Source organism: Pteropus vampyrus, unplaced genomic scaffold (genome assembly GCF_000151845.1).
Source record: "Pteropus vampyrus isolate Shadow unplaced genomic scaffold, Pvam_2.0 Scaffold74, whole genome shotgun sequence".
Lineage (NCBI taxonomy): Eukaryota > Metazoa > Chordata > Mammalia > Chiroptera > Pteropodidae > Pteropus > Pteropus vampyrus.
In genome coordinates this window covers 5,678,681-5,691,903 of record NW_011888855.1, presented here as the reverse complement: position 1 = coordinate 5,691,903, position 13,223 = coordinate 5,678,681, and the positions used below count along the sequence as shown (strand labels likewise).

The 13,223-nt window shown below is 45.5% G+C and overlaps 1 pseudogene; it reads right to left on the bottom strand.

The window, feature by feature from the left end:
- Window positions 1–9,026: 9,026 nt before the first annotated feature.
- Window positions 9,027–9,141, bottom strand: LOC111741175 (annotated as a pseudogene).
- Window positions 9,142–13,223: the final 4,082 nt, after the last annotated feature.

The window sequence follows — 13,223 nt, the reverse complement described above, 5'->3', positions numbered from 1 at the left end:
CGGCCTCCTGGCTCCTCTGAGGACCTTTCAGGTGAGAAACTTTCCATCATTGCCTTATCTCGCCTTACTGCCTTGCAGCGACCGCAGGTGCACACAGATCTGAGGCCCTGATCTGTTCCATTCTTTGTGCCAAGCATAGCAAGGGACGCGAACCCCAGCATGAAACAGAGCCCACAACCGCAAGGCCTGGTGTGCGCCCTCTGAAACTGTAGGTAAAGACAATTACCGGCAATTTCATAGCATGGTTTGTTTTTTGTTCAAAGGCCATAGAGGCATTCTCAGCAGCAGGCCCAAAATATATAGTATTCCCACCGCATGCTGCCCTCATAAATGTGTGATAAAAGCTGTGGTCGCTTTGTCCCAGCTCTTACTTTTAACAGTCAAGCCTTCAAGTTTGATGGTGAAACTGCTTTTTTCTTAAAATATACTTTGATGGCTCAGATAACGCTCCACGATAAGGAACTGCCTTCAAAACCACTCACTGTACCTCGTGCTTACCATTAGGATGCGCGTCACAAGGGAAAAATCAGGCACCCGAACTTATGAGAAGTAGGATAGGAATGTGCTGAGTCTGTGAAATTCTCCTCTCTGCTGCCTGTATTAGAGACTTCACAAAAAAATAAAAATAAAAAAAAACAGCCGTCGATCAGAAGGGGGTTTTGTGAGAGGAGAAAATGGAGGGCAATGTCCTAGAAAGAGCTGTTTTCCTTGTGACAAAAGTTGCCGAGAATCTGCGCATGCATGCCTGTCAATTTTCCTTGATTGAAAAGACTCCGTGAGGCTGATGTCAAGTGGCCCAGGGAGCCTGGGAATGTGGGCACTCTCCTGGGGAGGTCTGGACCTTCTGGAGTCCTCAGCTGCTGCATTTCCTACAGTCGAGTTTAAGCTCTTCCGTTGGCCCATCAACATCTGGAATCTACCAAGGGTCGCCTACACCTGGAGTCATGACATTGCAATAGGAACAGACCCTTGGGTTGTGTAAGCACTGGTTGTTGTTTTTTTTTTCCAAAGCACTTTCATGTCCGTTATCTCCCATGCTCTGGAGAAGGTTGGCACCAATATGGTGGCCAGCACAAACCCCAGTAGTGAATGATGTCTGTTTTACAGATAAGACTACAACAACGATGGCAGAAAATACCCTAGGCCATCAGTGGGGGTCTCATAAGTGAGTGTGCAGAGACCAGATATTTTCAAAGACCTTTAAGCTTTGGACTGAAATCGGTGGTTTCTCAAGTTTCTTAGGAGACACCATCTTGGCTCTTGCTTTCTTTCTTAGCTTTGCTTTGTCTCCAGGAACCCCAGAGGTCTTTGGCCTGTGAGGCAGAGGAATTAGAGCTGGCTTGCATCAGAAAAACTGAGGCTCAAATTTGGCTTACCAGCTGTGTGACTTTCGGTGAGTTACTTTACCTCTCTGGGCCTCAGTTTCGTCATCAGGAAAATGCAGGTGTCATAGTAAAAGCTTTTTAGGATCCCTGCCATGCGTGACAGTCCGTGATTTTGTGATTCTATGAATTACCCTGGATTTGCATAAGCGTAACATAGGTTTCGAAGTACTTTCACATACCTTTCAGCAGTTCATTTGATCTCGGCCGCAGCTCTGTGGGGTGGGCAGGCAGGCATGCCATGTTTTTACATCCCCATTTGAGAGATGGAGAAACTGAGGTGCAGAAAGATGAAGGGATTAGTCATAGGAACCTTAGCAAGCTGGTGGCTGGCCAGGACCTGAGCAGATCTGTGGGGATTGCTGTACCATCTCGTAGGTACCCCTTCATTCAGGGATCCCTACTGTGCCATCCTGGAGGGAACTGAGATGTGGGCCAGAGCTTTGGGATCTGGCTTGGGGTGCTTGGCCTTCTAGGCCACCTTACCATGTGCAGCTCCTGTTGCTGAGCCCTCGGCCCCACATAAAACTCCTGGCAATGTTCCAGGAGATGGACTTTTAAAAGGCGGAGGCAGGGGATCGCTGCTCCAGCAGGCTCTTCCCCTGTCCTCCCCTTTCCTATGTGTCCCTCCCCTAGCCTTAGATCACACAGGTTCCCCTCTTGGGATCCTTCATCTCTCCTGCCAATCGAATTCCTAGCTATCCTTAAGGCCCAGAACAAAAAGCCCTCCTTTGAGCCAAGCACCTTACAGACATTTTCTTATATAGTCCTCTCTGTTTCCTCACCTGTGAAATGGGAATAGCAATACCCCCCTGCAACATCATTGACACCCCATTTTGCAGATGAAGAAACTGAGGCTTGGAGGGTTAAGCTATGTGCCTGAGGTCACACAGTTGGTAAGGGCCGGAAGCAGGATTTGAACCTTATGACCTAAAAAGGACCTTATGCAACACACGACACTGACTTCTTTATCTCATTCACAAAACACTTGGGGATTGGACGTGGTTCCATAGTGTAGCGGTTAGCACGTCTGCTTTACATGAAGAAGGTCCTGGGTTTGCGCCCCAGGGGAGCCACGGTCCATGGTTTACGGCCATGCCACCCTGAACAGGCCGAATGTCTGATCTCGGAAGCTAAGCAGGGTCAGGCCTGGTTAGTACTTGGATGGGAGACCACCTAGGAAGATCAGGTGCTATAGGCATTAAAAAAACCCAGAAACAACAACAACAAAAACACTTGAGGGTCATCTCTTCCTTGTCCAAGTGCTCCCAGGCTCTGCTGAGTGCGTGTCCCTGGATCTCTCTTGTCTCTGGGTTCTGAGTCCTGCAGATCAGAGGCTGCACCAAGGCTGCATCCTGTTCGGTGCCATCCATTCCACACACCTGCCTGGCACACAGGTGGTCTTTTGAGCCTTTGCTAGTTGAAGGCTCAGAGAGTAAAGACACCAACGCACCTGCTGTGCAGAGGGGGCGCCAAGGCCAGCTGGGGCCAACAAGCCTAGGGGCTGCTTCTGCTGCTTCTCCTTCCAGACGGTCCTACAGGGCTGGCTGCTGACCATTCCAGGACTCTGGCCGAGCACTTAGACCACAGCAGTGCAGTGGGATGACCCAGTTTGTTTTTCTTACACTGACCACAAACTTCATCCTGACTCTTCTAAACCATGTAGAATACTGTGCTGTTTTAAAGCACAGGGTCAGGGTTGGACACTCTGTACGCCATCTACTGTGTGACCCAGGCTAAGTGACTTCATGTATTTCATGAATCTAAGACTTTATCCTTTGTAAGTTGCCACCAAGAAAAAAAAAAACACTCCCTGCCTGTTAAACTATACTACGACATCAATTGTAAGATGTATTTCAATTTAAAAGATGTTAAGATTTGTATAGACACTTCATTAAAGAAAATATACAAATGGCCAGTAAACACATGGAAAGACACTCAATATTATCAGTCATCAGGGAAATGCAAATTAAAACCACAATGAGATACCACTACCATATCCATCAGAATGCCAAAAATAAAAAAAAGACCATCCCCAAATTGGTCCCCACACCAATGGTGTGATAAGGATGGAAGCAGCCGTACGGCCGATGGGACTGTAAAACCACTTTGGATAATAGTTTGGCAGTTTCTTGAAAAGTTAAACAAATACCTGTTAAATGACCCAGACATTCTACTTCTTCATATTTACTGAAATGAGAACATATGCACACGAGTTGTATGCAAATATTTAGAGCAACTTATTTTGTAATAGCCCCCAAATGGAAACAACCCAAATGTTTACCAATAAGTGAATGGAAAAATAATTGTGGTATATTGCATTCCATACAGTGGAATAGTACTCAGCAATCTAAAAGAATGAACTATTGCTATGTGTAACAGCATAGGTAAATCTCACACTAATTATGTTGAATGAGAAAATCCAGACAAAAGAGAGTCCATACTGTATGGTTTGATGTATATAAAACTCTAGAAAATGCAAAGGAATCTACATGGACGGTAATCAGGTTGCTTGGGCCTGGGGTGGAAGGAGGGGGTAATGAGTTGTAAGCAAGAGGAAGCTTGGGGGGTGGGTGAGGGGAACGTTGGCTGTGTTGATTGTGGTAATGATTGCTGTAAGCTTATTAATTGTTCATTTTAAATATGTATGCTTTAGTATACGTCAATTAAAGCTCAATAAAGTTGAAAACTGTACATTTTAGAACAGGATGGTTTCTTTGTCACTTGGGAATATTGTGGCGAGGCTTGAATGAGAAAAGGCATTAGCCTGATGTCCGGGATTTTACCTCTAGATGGCTTGCAGACTTTATTCCAATATGAGGTCCCTTTACAGACAGGGATCTGGGTCTGGGAGAGGTCAAGGGCCCTGGTTCAGGTCTCACAGGGAGTTGGTACCTGCAGGCCAGTATTCCCAGTCCAGAGTGGGTCCCCAGACCCATGGCATCTTGCACTGGCCTGACTCCAAGTGGAACGAAAGGGGACAATCCTAGCCTCCAAGGGCCTGGGAATGGTCTGAGTGTTGGGAGCCATGGCCACTGGGTACTGTGACACGAGAATCCCTCAGTGTGCGATGTTGGGTCCTTACAGAGGGTGATCAACCACAGCGCACAGCGTGAGTTATTGCCGCCCACCTGTCCTGTCGCCTGCCTGCATGGACGCAGTGGTCTTCCTATACAGCCTGCCCTGCTGGGCCTCAGGTCCCCTGCGAATGAGTGATTCAAAGCCAGTCTTCACAGAAAGTGTGAGAAGCCCCCACCGCAGGCCGCCTTCAGGGCAGGCCAAGATTCTACATTACTCACAGCTTCCAGTACCTGCCTGAGTTCAAACAGGAAGCCTGGTTTTTCCTCTAATGTCAACAACAACCTTTATTTCTCTCTTTCTATTTTGGCCCCTGGGCTTTCGTGTGGAGTGGGTTTCTTGGGGTGAAAGTCTGGGGTGTCAGTGGCCCTTCGGCCCCACCAGCAGATGCCTCAGCTAGAGCCTCCACACCCGGGAAGGCCCAGGAGAGAGCTTTGTGCAGCAGGCCGTGACAATGACCTAGATCACCTATGGCTCTGTAAACAAGGGGAGCATCTAGCCAAGCACATAGTGGGCATTCCATACATGTTGGTTCAACTGATCAGGATTGAGATGTAATATGTCCCCAAACGAAGGCAGCTCCTCTTAGGTTCCTGGCTCAGCAGATATCACCTCCACCTACTTCCCTGAGCCAGACACCCTGGAAGCCCCTGTCCGGCTTTTCTGTTCCCTTTGGGAAAAGGAAGCCGATGGTCTTCCCTCTGCTGAGTGACTGGGATGGGTTTGGAGGAAGCAGGAGGGGAAGAGACCCTGAAGGGGTAAGGCTGCTGCAGATACCCTGTAGGTTAGGTCAACCTGCCCTGACTGGCGCTTCAGGCAACAAAACCTACCGCCTTGCCCATGTACTATATGACGCTTCTTCTCCCTTCTCAGGGTGACTTGGCAGGACTCCAGTGCCTGACCACCAGCCACCAGGCTCTGCACCTGACACCAGGTTGCAGGACACCCCTACTCCAGAGTGCTTGCTTCTGGTTTAACTTCCGTTTTTAAATTAGATTCCATTTCAAATTTTGTATTCATTCTTTAAAATGGACTTTTAATAATGTAAATACAGATACTAGAAAAAAAAATAAACATCATGGTTAAAGCTAGAGTTCTCTCATATGAGTCCCCTCCCTCGGAGTATCGGTTAGGCGGGTCTCCTTCCAGTCTTTTTCTCAATGAATTTTCATTTAGATGTGTGTAGAGACAAGGAAAGCTAACTTTATTTGGTGTACTTCTTTTTACATAAATATGAGTTCTGTTAATTATCAATTTCCTTTTTTACTTAACGGTACATTTTAGAGAGCTTTGCGCACCTACCTCATTCTGTCTTAATGACTGCTTAGTATTCCCAAGTGTGTATTCCCCTAGGATATTTACCCATTCTCTCACTGATGAACATTCATTCACATTGTTTCCAGGTTGTCATCATCCCAAGTAAATCCTTATAAGTGACTCTAGGCCTAGCTCGACTCAAGGATAGCTCTCTTGGTTAGTGATGAGAGCTCCATCAGAGGAGGTATTCAAGTAAAAGATTAAATAATATGTCTTCCTCACCTCAGAACACTGATGCTTAAACTTTGTTGTCCATGAGAATCACCTGGACAGCTTCTAAAGATACAGATTTCTGGGCCAGAACCCTGGAGTTTCTGACTCAGGAGGTCTGAGAATTTGCTTTTCTAACAAGTTCCCAGGTGAGGCTGCTGGTTCAAGCAGCACACTTTGAGAATCACTGCATTAGGTTGTTACCTGAAGGGTCCACCTCACCCTTGGGGTCAATGTTCAGGGAGAATTTGCCCTGGGCTCCTCCCTCTGCTGGGAAGTATGTTCTCATGGGCATCCGGCCACAGATAGCCAGTCCAGAGTTTTGGCTAGTAAGGCTGTCTGAGCAGATGTTCCAGCTGGGTCTGGAAGCCAGGGGCCTATTGACTATAGACACAGCCCACAGAACCAGCTGTTTCTGGCCGCCACCCCCCACCCCGGCACCTCACCCTGTCCTTCCCTGTGGAGTCTAAGGGCTCTGAGGCTGGTGGTGAGCTGTTTACACAGCGTGATTGGGAAGTGCTCTGGGGTTTTCATAAAGAAACAAGAGGAGAGACCACATCCCCAGAGAGGGACTTCTAAAGGTCTTGAGGTTTCAGGATGCTGAGGCCCTCTTTGTTCCCAGCTGGACTGCGGGAAGTCACACTGGGGTTGGGGAAGAGCATCCCTGGGGTGGGAGTGGGGGAACCTGGAGCCTGAACCCATGGAACTAAAACAATTGCCCCCTTCCCAAGCCTTCCTGGTGGCTTTGAGAGGGACATTTCTATACCTGAGGATGGTTAGGTTGCAGGCTGAAGGTCAGACTCCAATGGGCATTTGGCCTCCATCCAGAGCTGGATTTTGACCCCCTGCAGCTCACCAGGCTCCTTGCTCATTGACCGCAGGGTGTTGTCTACTAACATCAGCCACCTGGATCATCAGAAAGAAGCTTCCTCTGGATTGCTGGCTTCTTGGTTGCAAGTATCAGAAGGGAGGACGGAAGAAGCCTGAGCCTTAGTCGCTATGCCACAATCCGGCGGGAGGGATGGGAGCCCCTTCAGAGCTCTGGGGAGCTGCTCCAGGCCCCTCCCCTTCCTTGGGGGCAGAGTTTGGATCTCGTTCTAATCAGGTGCAGGAATGTTCTCTGGGGCAGGCTGATGTGCCTGTGTTCCTTTCTCTTTTGAATTCCATCCAAAGTCTTGAATGTTTTATCTGATTCGTTCATAGTTGTAATCCCTGCACCTAGGACATAGCGGGAATCTAACAAACCTTTGTTGAATAAATGAAAAATGAACAAATAAATACCTTAGAAGGTGTCTGCAAGATGGTCTCAGGCTGCTTACTCCCTGGATATGGAGGCTAGACCCTAGGGCCAGCTATTCAGCTATTTGAGGCCCTTTGCAGTGGGGTGGTGGGTCTCCACCACCGGGAACCTCAGATGTGAGAAGCCCTGAGGAAAACTGCTTCCTATTCAGGGGTTACCAGGGAAAGGGAATGAGGAGAGTAGGGACTGGCTTCCCCTTCCCATGCGGAGGGGGTGGGGTGGATCTCTGAGCCCTGCAGAAGGTCTGGCGGCCCGAGCTCAGGGCAAGTCCATGCTCTGTCCAGGATCCCTTCACCCACCCCTCCAGCTGCCTTCACTAGCGAACTCTGCAGTAATAGTGGAACTGGTGGGGGGAGGGGGAGGGACAGTTTTAATCCTTTCAGACTCAAAACTCAACTTCTCATTTCTTTTAAGACACTGGCTCCTAACCCAAAAAGCAAAAGCCGAGGCTAGGGGAATTCTGCTCGGTGGAAAAGCTCAGGGTGTTACTTTTGGTCTGGGTGGGGCTGGTCTTCGGCGTTCGCCACTCGCATCTCGAACCCAAAGTGCCCCAGGCTGGGGGCACCGGGGGTCTGCGGGTTGGGTCCCCGAGTGGGGCTGGGAAGCGGAGAAGGGCTCCCCCGCGAGGATGGGTGAAGAGGATGTCTCCACCTGCCTAGCGAGGCCTGGCCCAGCCACGAGCGCCCCTTCCGGGACCTGTGGGGAAGGGGCACAGCCCTAGGAGGCTGCCCTTTGTGGGCCTCCGAGCCCGGCGCCTTCCTCTGCAGGCCCCAAACGGAGCGCTTTGAAGTGGCCGCGCTCCCGGCCCCTCTCCAGCGCGGCGCCGCCCCCGCTGTGCCGCACCTTGACATTGGCCCAGCGCTTTGCATGGGAATGGGCCCCATGGCACCCGCGGGGAACTCTTTGGAAATTCATCCCGCCCGAGAGGCCCGGCCCAGGGCCGCTCTGGGGGAGTTCGCCTCCGGGGTCCCAGCGCCGAGGAGTGTAGGGTTAGCTCCCCAACCTCTGGATTTGGGGCGGGACAGTCAGAGTCTTCACAGGTTCCTCTGGAGGAGGTGAGCTAGGCGGGACCTAAGCACCGAGGAGGCGAGTGGTATGAAGTTCGGGGACTATTTTTCAACAGATTCGACGGGCCGTTTTGGCACCATATTTGTATCAGTATTTAAAAACCGTGCAGACCTTTGATCCAGCAACTCCACTGCCACTGGGAAAATAATAGATATTTGCAAACATGTCTGTACATACATCACATCGGAGCTGTTTAGAAGTGAAAAACCGTGGAAATATACAGCAGTAGAGATTGGTTATATTTACTAATTAACTAATGAACCGGTTTACCATGGGCCAGATACAGTTGGAAAAATCCATGACTTCAAAGCATTAGCAATGATGATATAGAAGAATATTTACTACCAAAAATGCTTTTGGTGTTAAATTAAAGCAGTAACTAATACACCTGTATGGAAAAAAGGTTGGACAGTGTTTGCATACCTAATTATTAGCAGTGGTTTTCTCCGGTTGCTGAGAGAACTAGGTTTTTTTAATTTTATTTATTTACTTTTTATCTTAGGATTTTCTAATTTTTTAAAAATACTTATACCATAATCATGTATTTAAAAACAAACTTCATTTATTTATTTATTTAATTTTTAATAGAAGGATTGCGAGGCAACCCTTGGGTGACTTCACAGATTGCAAGGACCTTGTCAGCTTACAATCCCTCATTTTTTATTTTTTTACACCTACAGCACCTGGTCTTCCTAGGTGGTCTCCCATCCAAGTACTAACCAGGCCCAACCCTACTTAGTGTCGAGATCAGACATCAGGCTTGTTTAGGGTGGCATGGCCATAGACACAAATTTTATTTAAATAAAACTTTAGTTCTAAGAATATAAAATAAACATTTACCAGGTTTCTCAAAAATTTCTGGACTGAATGGCACTCTGCAAGACACTAAAACATATTTTTCTCTTTTGTTTTCAGAACAGGCCTCCAGCCTGTGGAGTGGGTAGGCAATTATTATTATGCCCATTTCACAGAAGAGAAGGCTGGTGCTGTGGGAAGTGATGGATGGATTGTAGGTATGAGGCAGTGGATCCTGTATCCTTCCATATTCCAGAGCTCCTTCCAGTTTGCAGAGCATGTTTGGAGTCAAGGAGTGGGAAATGGGGCAGGGGTTTGTGACGTGCAGAGCCCTTCCAAGCAGGCTCCCCTGGGCTCTGCCTGCTGCAGTCCTCTTCAGGGTGTGGCCAGGACCTAGGCATTTTGTCTTCCCTGCTACCCTCAGCATGCACACCACTCCCACTGCAACTCAAGCCCTTGACTGCAGAGCAGTGAGAAGTGCTAGAAATGTTACAAATCAGGAACACAACCCCAGACCATAGTCTGGTCTCCCAGAGGTCCTGGTCCTGGCTTTTCACCTTTTTCTTCTCTCTGATGCTACCCAGGAGACCTGGGGTGGTGGGATGAGCTTCTGTAGGACTTGGACTTGTCAAATAGTCAGCTTTCTTCTTAGAAGGTGGCGATTACTGAGCTGTGGGGGTGTCCTTCCACCTCTGCCAATCCATCATCCCCCTTCACCCCTGCCAATCCATTCATGGCTGGTCCCTTAGGTGGTTAACAACAGCCTCGAATTATTAGGGCATGGATGGTGATAGAGAAGTGTTGAGAAGGGTTGTCTTGGAATGTATTCAAAGGGTCTGAGCCCAGTTGAAAGGGCCACAGTCATGGAAACTGGTCCCTTGATCTCCATCATAAGGTTTAGAGAACACTAAAAAATTTCCCTTTTCTCTACTTAGCTTGGGAGATCTTTTGATGTCCTTGCTTCTAACTTGGCAGTTTATTGCTCTAAGTCATCTTATGCTTCTGATTTAACATTCATCTTTGTTTTCTTCTGAAAGCTCAGTAAAACCTGGGGCGGGGGGGCTGGCTGTGTGGGCGGGAGTTTTGCTGGGGCCCCCAGAGGGTGCTGCCAAGTAAAATTTGCTTTTACTAAAACACACAAAAATCACCTTCCAGAGAACTGTTTTTTTTTTCCCCCCCTGTTCTTAATTTTCTTTAGATGAATGTACCAATTCAACAGAGATTTTTGGGAGACTGAAAATAAATGAGGAAAGGAGACAAAGACACACAAAGGATAGAACATCTCTAACGTGAATTTCAGAAGGCCATGGAGAGAATGGGAAAGAAGCAATACTCAAAGAATTGATGTCTATGAATCTTCCAGAAATGATGGCTCCATGAATCCTCAGACTGAACAGGCACAGTGATGGTTTTTATTATTATTATTATTATTATTTATACCTATAGTACCTGGTCTTCCTAGGTGGTCTCCCATCCAAGTACTTACCAGGCCCAACCTTGCTTGGCTTCTGAGATCAGACATCAAGCTTGTTCAGGGTGGCATGGTGGTAGACCATGGACCATGGCTCCACTGGGGCATGAACCCAGGACCATCTGCGTGTAAAGCAGACGTGCTAACCCCTACCCTATGGAACCACGTCTATGACAGTGATGTTCTGAGCAGAGAAAAGTATAAGTCACTCTTTACCTCGCCGTGTTGTAGTGAAACTTCATGATGCCAAAGACAATGAGAAGATCCTAAAAGAAACCACAGAAAAAAGAAAAATTACCTACAAAGAAATGATCGTTAAATTAGCCTTCTCATTAGCAACAAAGGAGGGTGGAATACTATCTTCAAAGTGCCGAGAGAAAAGAATTGTCATCTTTCAATTCTACATTAAATTTCATGTTGTTCAAGAGTGAGGGCAAAACACAGATGTTTCAGACAAAAAAGGACTGAGATTTTCATTTACATGCCCTCATTGAAAGAAGTGCTACAGAGAGTCCTTAGAAAGAAGGAATTCAGCCCCAAAGAAAGGAAGGAAATGAAAGAAGCAATACTGAGGGGAAAAAAGTGTATGTGTGGGAAAGTCTAAATAAACCTTGTACATAAAAAGCTACAACAACAATGGCAACTAAGAGTGGAGGGTTTAAAAACGAGAAGGAAAAAAGTACTAGGCAACATAATAGGTAACATGGAAAAGGATCATTGCAGTAAAGCATTCTAAGATCCTTCTGTTATTTTGGAAGAGGGCAAAGTAGAAAGTGAATTTATCAGGAAGCTAAGGAAGCCTAAGCTGCAGGATGAATTTTTGAACTGTTTTTGCTTAAAGAAGACTCCCAAACTGAATAAGCTTCTGATTTCATAAAACCTGGATCCGCTCATAGGGCAGGGTTAATGTTTTATATTTAGATTTTCGTAAAATGGTTGTGTATGGAAAAAAAATGTAAAAGTTGTTACTAAAAGTATAAGAAACAAAATGCATAACTTCTAACCTGGTAGGGGCAATAACGATAAGACGATTTGGTTAAACCAAACAAAAACGGGAAAAGAGGCGGGAAGAAAAAGCAAAGACAAGACACGATAAATAGAGAACTCAAAGTAGAATGACAGATGTGGCCAGAATTACTACTTAATCTTTGACATCCATTCTCCTTTTCTCACGTGGTAATAGAATTTTTAGCCAAACAGCTTTAAAATTGACAACTCTTCCTGCCTTACGGATAGATGTGGCCGATGATATGTGACCAGAAGTCGTGTTGCATCTTCTGGGTAGCCATTAAAAAGAAAGGAAATTCCCATTTCTATCTCCTTTTCTTCTTCTAGTAGGCCCGAATTTAGACATAATAGCATGAGCTAGAACATCTGTCTTGTACCACAAGGTAGTAGAATGCGTATTGAGGATGGCAGACCAATGAGAAAGAAGGGGGCTGGTCCCTGATAACATTTTGGGGAGCCATCATACCAGTTAGGACTTTAATGTGAAGGATAAAAATTTCCATCTTGTTTAAGCTGTTTTAATTTGATATCTTTGCAAAAGCAGCTAAACCAATATACCAACTGATTTAGTACGTATAAATACAAATCTGTTCGAAATCACAGTAAAAGTAAATGGATTAGACTCACTAGTTAAAAGACAATGATTTCAGGTTAGAATAAAAGAAAACCCAAACAGCCATGAAGAATGAAAACAGCCATGCTCATTTATTACATATTGTCTCTAGCTGCATTCACGGTATACTACCAGGGTCGATTGTTATACTAGAGACTATAAGGTCTGCAAAGTAAATGATAATTACTACTTGGCCCTTTACAGAAAAAGTTTCATGATCCCTGAACTAGGGCGTAAAGCAAATTTTAACAAATATCAAAGAATAGGTATTATACTGACTATATTCTCTAATCTTAAATAAATAAAATGAGAAGTCGAAAGCAGAGAGATAGCCAAAACAACCCCGTTATGTTTGGAAGTGTGTCTAAAGAATTCATAGGGAAAAGAAAGAATCATAAAAGAAATTACAAAATATTTGGTAGTGGAGGACATTGGACTATCATAGGAGAAAATCTGTGGGAATCTGCTAGAGCAATGATTGGAGAGACATTAATATTTTTAAAAAACTATATTAGGAAAAAAAGACTAAAAGTTCATAAGCTGAGTATCCAACTCAACAATTAAAAAAAAATAACAGAATAACCTGACGAAAGTAGTAAAAAGAAAATAAGAATGGAAGAATGGAACAAAATAAAAAACAAAGAAGCAATAGAAAAATAAATGGCAAAAGTTAGTTCTTTGAAATGACCAAGACGAACCTCTGGCAAGATGGACCACCACCACCAAAAGAGAATAAATAATACTAGATTAATTTACTAAATTAATTTATTAGATGAATTAATTTAAAACAATTAAAAAGTGAATGTAATAAGTGATACTGCAGAAAATTTTTTTTAATTATGAGAGAATGCTATAAGCGGCTTTATACCAATACATTTGAAATTCACAAGAAACGGTCAATTTTTTAGAAACATATAAATGTCCAAAAATGATTCAAGACGTTAATAGAAAAACAGAATAGTTCTATGTCCTTGGTATCAG